At 42.4% G+C, this 6,227-nt stretch overlaps 1 pseudogene; it reads left to right on the top strand.

Annotated features, from left to right (window-relative positions):
- Nucleotides 1–1,199: 1,199 nt before the first annotated feature.
- Nucleotides 1,200–3,157, top strand: LOC106971453 (syntaxin-18-like; annotated as a pseudogene).
- The last annotated feature ends 3,070 nt before the right edge of the window (nucleotides 3,158–6,227 follow it).

The following is a 6,227-nucleotide window of genomic DNA, read 5'->3' as shown; positions in this document are numbered from 1 at the left end:
TCCTTGTCAGATATAGTAACCCTTGATTGCGAGCAGAGAAGAGAGGGAGCCCCATCTTCTGAGCCACACCTACCTGGGATGGAGCTTCCATCAAGCTGAGCTGAGGAAAGGGAAAGGGAGAAAGTGTCAAGGCTCAACTGCCACATTCTCAGTGTTCTTGCCAAGTTTATTGGGCTTTCTTGAATCAATGTTTCCTCATTTGCTACATGCCCTTAGGATAGTTTCCAGAGACCTTAAATGGTTGTTTTTTACAGTTTTCTCTAGTTTTGTGTGTTTCACTGAAGAGTGGGTCCACAAAGCTCCTCACACTGCTGCTCCACCTTTGCATAGACCGTCAACATTATACTCCAGGTAAGCAGTCACAGGATTTGAAGAACAAGGTTCTGTACTGTGACACAATTGAGGATCCGCGTTTCTGTTCTGATGTTCAAATGAGGAGGATATGGCAGTGAAGCCTAGCTGCCCTATTCCCATTGTCAGTCCCTCTCTGCTTCTCTCTCCTGCTCTCACGCTGGCCCTCCAGTTGCAGACAACTGACCACCACTGGCTGAAGGATGACCCCCTCCCACCAGCTGGCAGATACAAGGTACCTCTCCTAGGTACCTCTACACCCATTTGGACAACAAACCTCCACTGGTAGAAAGGCCAACAATGTAACAATTTCCTGAGAAAACATGATCTGGAAATTTCTCTTTTCCCTCTTTGGCAGGGAATCCTTCCTTTTTCTCAGTGCCATGGACCACAGCAGTAGCTTAGGGATGGTTACAGCCTCCTCCCCTAAATAATGGCTTTAAATGCCTAGAATAAAATACATAAAATTATAAAGGAAACCAATTTCCAAAAAAAAGTTACATTTTCTAAATATGATGTACTAAAAATATGCTTCTTTATGAACGTATTAAACATCAAGAATGAGTGGAAGGTCTGATAACTTAGAATCCTCAGCAGGGCATAAATGATTTTTCTGCAGAAAGTGTAAGGTGATCTGAAAATATCTCTACTTCCACTGGTAACAAAATCAGAAATACAGCTAATACTACATTGTTTTGTCTACATTTTCAAATGAAAAATGCTAAATTTTGGTTAGGGAGCATCGGGATGTATTCTTTCCCTATCCACATTCACCAGCCCCCTTAATCTGTGAATCCCTGTCTGAGAACCACCAGTACTAAAAGTATGGCCTGGACCAATAGCCTGGGATGGTGCTTCTCAAATCACCTGGGTCAAAATGCAGATTGTTTGTGTGCACCCCGACATTCCGAATTTCTGACAAGTCCCCAGGTAATGCTGATGTTCTGGTCCAGGCTGTGGAGAAAAGGCTCGGAGGCTTATCACAGGGTGAGTGGAGGTAAGAGTCAGAAGGCACACAGACAGTATTTCCTGACCTTGACCATCTGCAAGGATGCCTTGAGGTTTCCTGGCTTCATCCCAAGGGGCATGCTTTCTTTTTTCCATGTATTTCAGTATCTTATGACAGAAAAGAAACAGAGATTCTGAACTGCTGGACACTCTCAGCTTCATGAAAGGTGCCACGGAGCAGCAAGTACCGGTCACCTAGGCTGTTAACCCTCACCAAGTCCCAGCACCCAAAATGGATGCACAAGCACACACATCCATTCACAGAAAGCAACAATGTTTCACAAGGCCAAGTCACCAAGACTTTCAAGTTGAAGTGGTCTTCCACCTTCGTCCTCATCTGATAAATTCCTAGCCATCCTCCCAATACACCTTCTCTGTAGAGCAACACTCTCTCCAGAGTTCTCCCCCACACAAATAGAAATAAGAACGGTAACAGTAATAATCACAACAGTAACACATTTTATTGGTCACTAGGGGCCAAGTAATGCCAAAACATTCTACAGGTGTTATCTCATTGAATTCTAGAATAACCCTTAGAGGAAGTGCTGTCTTCATCTGGTGGATCGGAATGGCTGTGGGTTGAGGGGAAACAAAGGCCTGTGGCCTCTAGCTCGGTGCCTTGCATACCTGCTCTGTGCTGGCACTTACTGCACCCAGCTGGTCACCACCCATGCGCTTCTGTCCTGCATAAGCTTTTGCACACTGGCAAACTGAGAAGTTATCTTCTGGAACACAGGACAGATTATATTAATGCTTACAGCCACATCACGTCTGGGTGTGAGAGGATGACACATATCAGATAGACCAGGGTGCTCAGACATTCGTGAGGATCTGCTCAGAAGCAACTCAGCAACTTAAGACACAAGCCCACAAGGAGATACGTTTCCAGCAAGCACAGGAGTGCTGTTTCAGTGTGTTGCACCACGGAGCCTGCTTGGGATTCTCTTTCTCTCTCTGCCCCTCCCCAACTGCTCTCACATGCTCTCTCAAAAATAAATAAATAAACTTAAAAAAAAAAAAGACTATGTAAACTTTACTCAGAACAAAGAGCCACTAGAGTTAAATGAGCAGTGATGAGAAAAGATCATGTAAGTTGGAACCAGAACCAAATACAAAGACAAGAGAATTTATGTCTTCTGAGAAAGTTTCACAGAATCCTTCAAAAGACTATGAAAAAAAAAACCTGTCACTGAGGAATACCCAAAATAGACTCCGAACAAAGCACAACCTGAATTGAGCATGTGGGGAGATGGCAAAGGGGAAGATGAATTATCCCCAGAAGAAATACAAATGTTTGAACAAGAAAATCAATGCCTCATTGGTGAAGAGAACAGCCTGTTTGATGAACTGGGGTAAATCAAAGGAATAGTGGTTGAAATTTCGAGTCTCTAAGAGATAGTCACAGACAAGGGTTTACAACAAGAAGCCGAAACTGAAGGCATTCACCAATGGGTTACAGAAGTAACTGAGGATATCAAGGAAAGCAATGAAGAGCAGCCCTTAAGAAAAATGCTGGCTTCGAGTGTGGGTGCTCTTCTTCTGGTGATGTGCTCCTTCTCCTTGCTCTAACTTGATATGCACCCACCATAGTCTAGGCAACTGCTATGGTGGGTGCTGCCCCATTACTCCTGGCACACGGTATGCTGTCCTGGGTCTCCAACATCAGAGTGTGGCTTGTGACCAGATGTTATCCCAGAGCCACTGGGGGGAGGGAGGCTGAGATAAACATGTACTCTCAAAGAAGGTACACCAAAACCTGTGGTTTTAAGCTTATTTTGTAGCTGAAAAACAATGAACACAAATTGAAAAGAAAAGAGAAAATTAAGTGCAAATGATTGTGAAAAAAAAAGTAACTAAAGACTATGAAATTATGGACATTTGTACCTTCACTATTTTCCTGAGCGCACATAAAAATATATGTAGAACACTTCTCTAAACTAGGTTCTATTCTCTAAGAAAACTCAGCTGTCCAAAACTCTAGTGCCTCTGTATTTGAGATACATTTAATATGCAGGAAAAATATTAAAAGAGCAGGAAAAAGTCTAAGTTAACAAATGGTGTCACTGTTATTTGCAGTACAACAGCTAGGAGTAAGCAAAATATCAAAGATATTAAGTTTATTTTCTTTGTCCCACCCAGAGTGGCTTTTACAACTTCTTTAGTAAGAAAAGAGAAGTCTGAAGATCTGGGGCATTAGGCTGCATTTCCCCTTTAACCTCCTTGAGGCTAATGAATCCCTTTTGCACCACCTCTCTGCCACCCAGCTTCCTCAGCTAATCTTAATTCCAAAGCCAGACCGAGCTCCCACCAACCCCACAGCTGGAGAATCTGGGTCTTTAAAGGTACTGTGGAAATTGCTAATTTCAACCCAGCTACCAGGGCTGCTGAGCTGCTCTTAGGGTGCCCTCTGCTGGCCATGCATGGAAGCAGGAGAAGACGCCTCCATAGGAAGGTAAAAAAAGGGTCATATAAAAAAAGGCCAAGAAAAGTACTCAGGGTGATTACAGAAGAAAAAAAAAATTAAATAAGAACACCCAGGAGGCATCCCAACTATGAAAACAAAGGATTAATCATTTTAAGAGTAGAAAAACACAAAATCATCTTCCTTTAAGAATTCTGAGAATGAAAATCAAAAAAAACATTTTGGAAGAAAGCAAAAACTTGCTACTTTTGGTTTTGTCACTGAAAACATGAGTTGATGTTTACAGTTGATGTTTTCAAATCTTAGCATTTTTGGCCTCTGGGTTTCAGAACTGGTGTTCACGACACAAGAAAGTGTTACAACAGCTTGGGAGCCCCAAAGGTCAGACTCTAGGAGCCTTTTAAAAGGAAAAGGGAAACAATAAAGGACTCTTGCAACTCAACAACAACAAAACAAACAACCCAATTCAAAAATGGGCAAAGGGTTTAAATAAATTTTTTTTAGAGAGAGAGAGAGTGCCAGTGGGAAAGGGGAAGTGGGAGAGAGAATTCCAAGCAGAGTCTGATGCAGGGCTCAATCCCAAAACCCTGGGATCATGACCTGAGCCAAAGTCAAGAGTTGGAAACTCATCTGACTGAGCCACCCAGGTGCCTCAAATAGACATTTCTCCAAAGATACAAATGGCCAACAGCAACAGAAAAAAACGTTCAATATCACTAAAAATTAGAGAGATACAAATCAAAACTCTTAGGTAGGACATAACTACCTCACACCCATCAGAATGGCTACTACAAAATAAATAAATAATAGCAACTGTTCGACAAGACATGGAGAAATTGGAACTTTTGTGTGAATGTAGAATGTTGCAGCAGCTGTAGGAAACAGTAAGGGCACCTAAGCCATGGGGTTTGGAGAACTCCAGGCTGGTAAACACATCAATGTGTGGGAGGGTGGTGCACCCAGAGAGGGCATGGATGCACCAAGCCCCTTCCCACACACCTTTTCCTACGTATAGCTTCTTTCTGGCTATTCCAGGGCTGTATCCTTTATAATAAACCCTTAAGAGAGAGTAAGGCACTTCTTCTGGGTTCTGTGAGCCATTCTAGCAAACTGTGAAACCCAAGGAAGGGGGTATGGAAACTCCTGATTCATGGCCAGTTGGTCAGAAGCACAACCTGGGACTTGGGATCAGCATCTGAAGTGGGTGGGGGCAACCTTGTGGGACTGAGCCCTTAACCTGCGGGGTCTGCGCTAGCTCCAGGTAGTTAATGTCAGAATTGAATTGTAGGACACCTAGTTGGTGTCCAGAGAATGGGAGAATTCCTTAATATGAGGTCAACACCCCACACATTTGATGTCAGGAGTGTTATGTGTACAAAGGAAAGAAATTTTAATATCCAAAAGAATGGAAATCAGGGTCTCAAAGACACATCTGTACTCCCATGTTCATAGCAGAATGATTCATAAATAGCCAAACGTCCATTGACAGACAAATGGATGAGCAAAATGTGGTATACCCATCCATATGAAGGAATATAATTCAGCCTTAGAAAGGAATTCTAACACATGCTACAACATGGATGAACTTTGGGGACATTAGTTAGCCTAACTAAGGTAAGCCAGGCACAAAAAGACAAGTACTGTGCAATTCCACTTATACATTTAGAATAGTCATATTCAAGAGACAGAAAGAATGGTGGTTGCCAGGGGCTATGGGGACCTATTGTTTCATGGGTACAGAGTTTCAGTTTTGCAAGATGAAAATGTTCTAGAGATTGGTTGCACAACATGATAAATATACTTAACACTACTAAATGTATACATTTAGAAATAGTTAAGATAACAAATTTTATGTTGTGCATTTTACAATTAAAACTAAATTTTTTAAATTTTTTTTATGTTTATTCATTTTCTTTGAGAGAGAGAGACAGAGAGTGAGTGGAGGAGGGGCAGAGAGGGAGACACAGAATCCGAAGCAGACTCCAGGCTCTGAGCTGTCTCAGCACAGGGCCCGATGCAGGGTTCAAACCCAGGAACTGCGAGATCATGACCTAGGCTGAAGTCAGATGTTTAACCGACTGAGCCACCCAGGTGCCCCATCCCAGCTCATTTTTTGATGGAGATAAAAATAACACTCATCCATTCAGGGCTCCTTCCCACACACCACACATCTGGGAGGTTAGACAAGCCTGTGAAGAAATGTACCTTTGGTTAAAGTCCAAGTGATCTGAATGTCAAAGCCCCCTGAACTTAGAGAGATGGGAGAGAAATAAGAGCTACTTAAATGTTAACAGGACACATGGAGTTTTTTTTTTTTTTTCCTGTTGAGTTATTTTACAAGTTTTTTCCAGCATGAGCCTTAAAAGGAAGATCACCCTTGAAGGCACAGTGAATAATTGACTATCTTTCTGCCTATCTCCAATAATGGAACAGTATGAGACATGAG

The sequence above is a fragment of the Acinonyx jubatus genome, chromosome D4, assembly GCF_027475565.1.
Source record: "Acinonyx jubatus isolate Ajub_Pintada_27869175 chromosome D4, VMU_Ajub_asm_v1.0, whole genome shotgun sequence".
Taxonomy (NCBI): Eukaryota; Metazoa; Chordata; class Mammalia; order Carnivora; family Felidae; genus Acinonyx; species Acinonyx jubatus.
The sequence above is the reverse complement of the archived record's forward strand: the minus strand, read 5'-3'. Positions and strand labels throughout refer to the sequence as shown.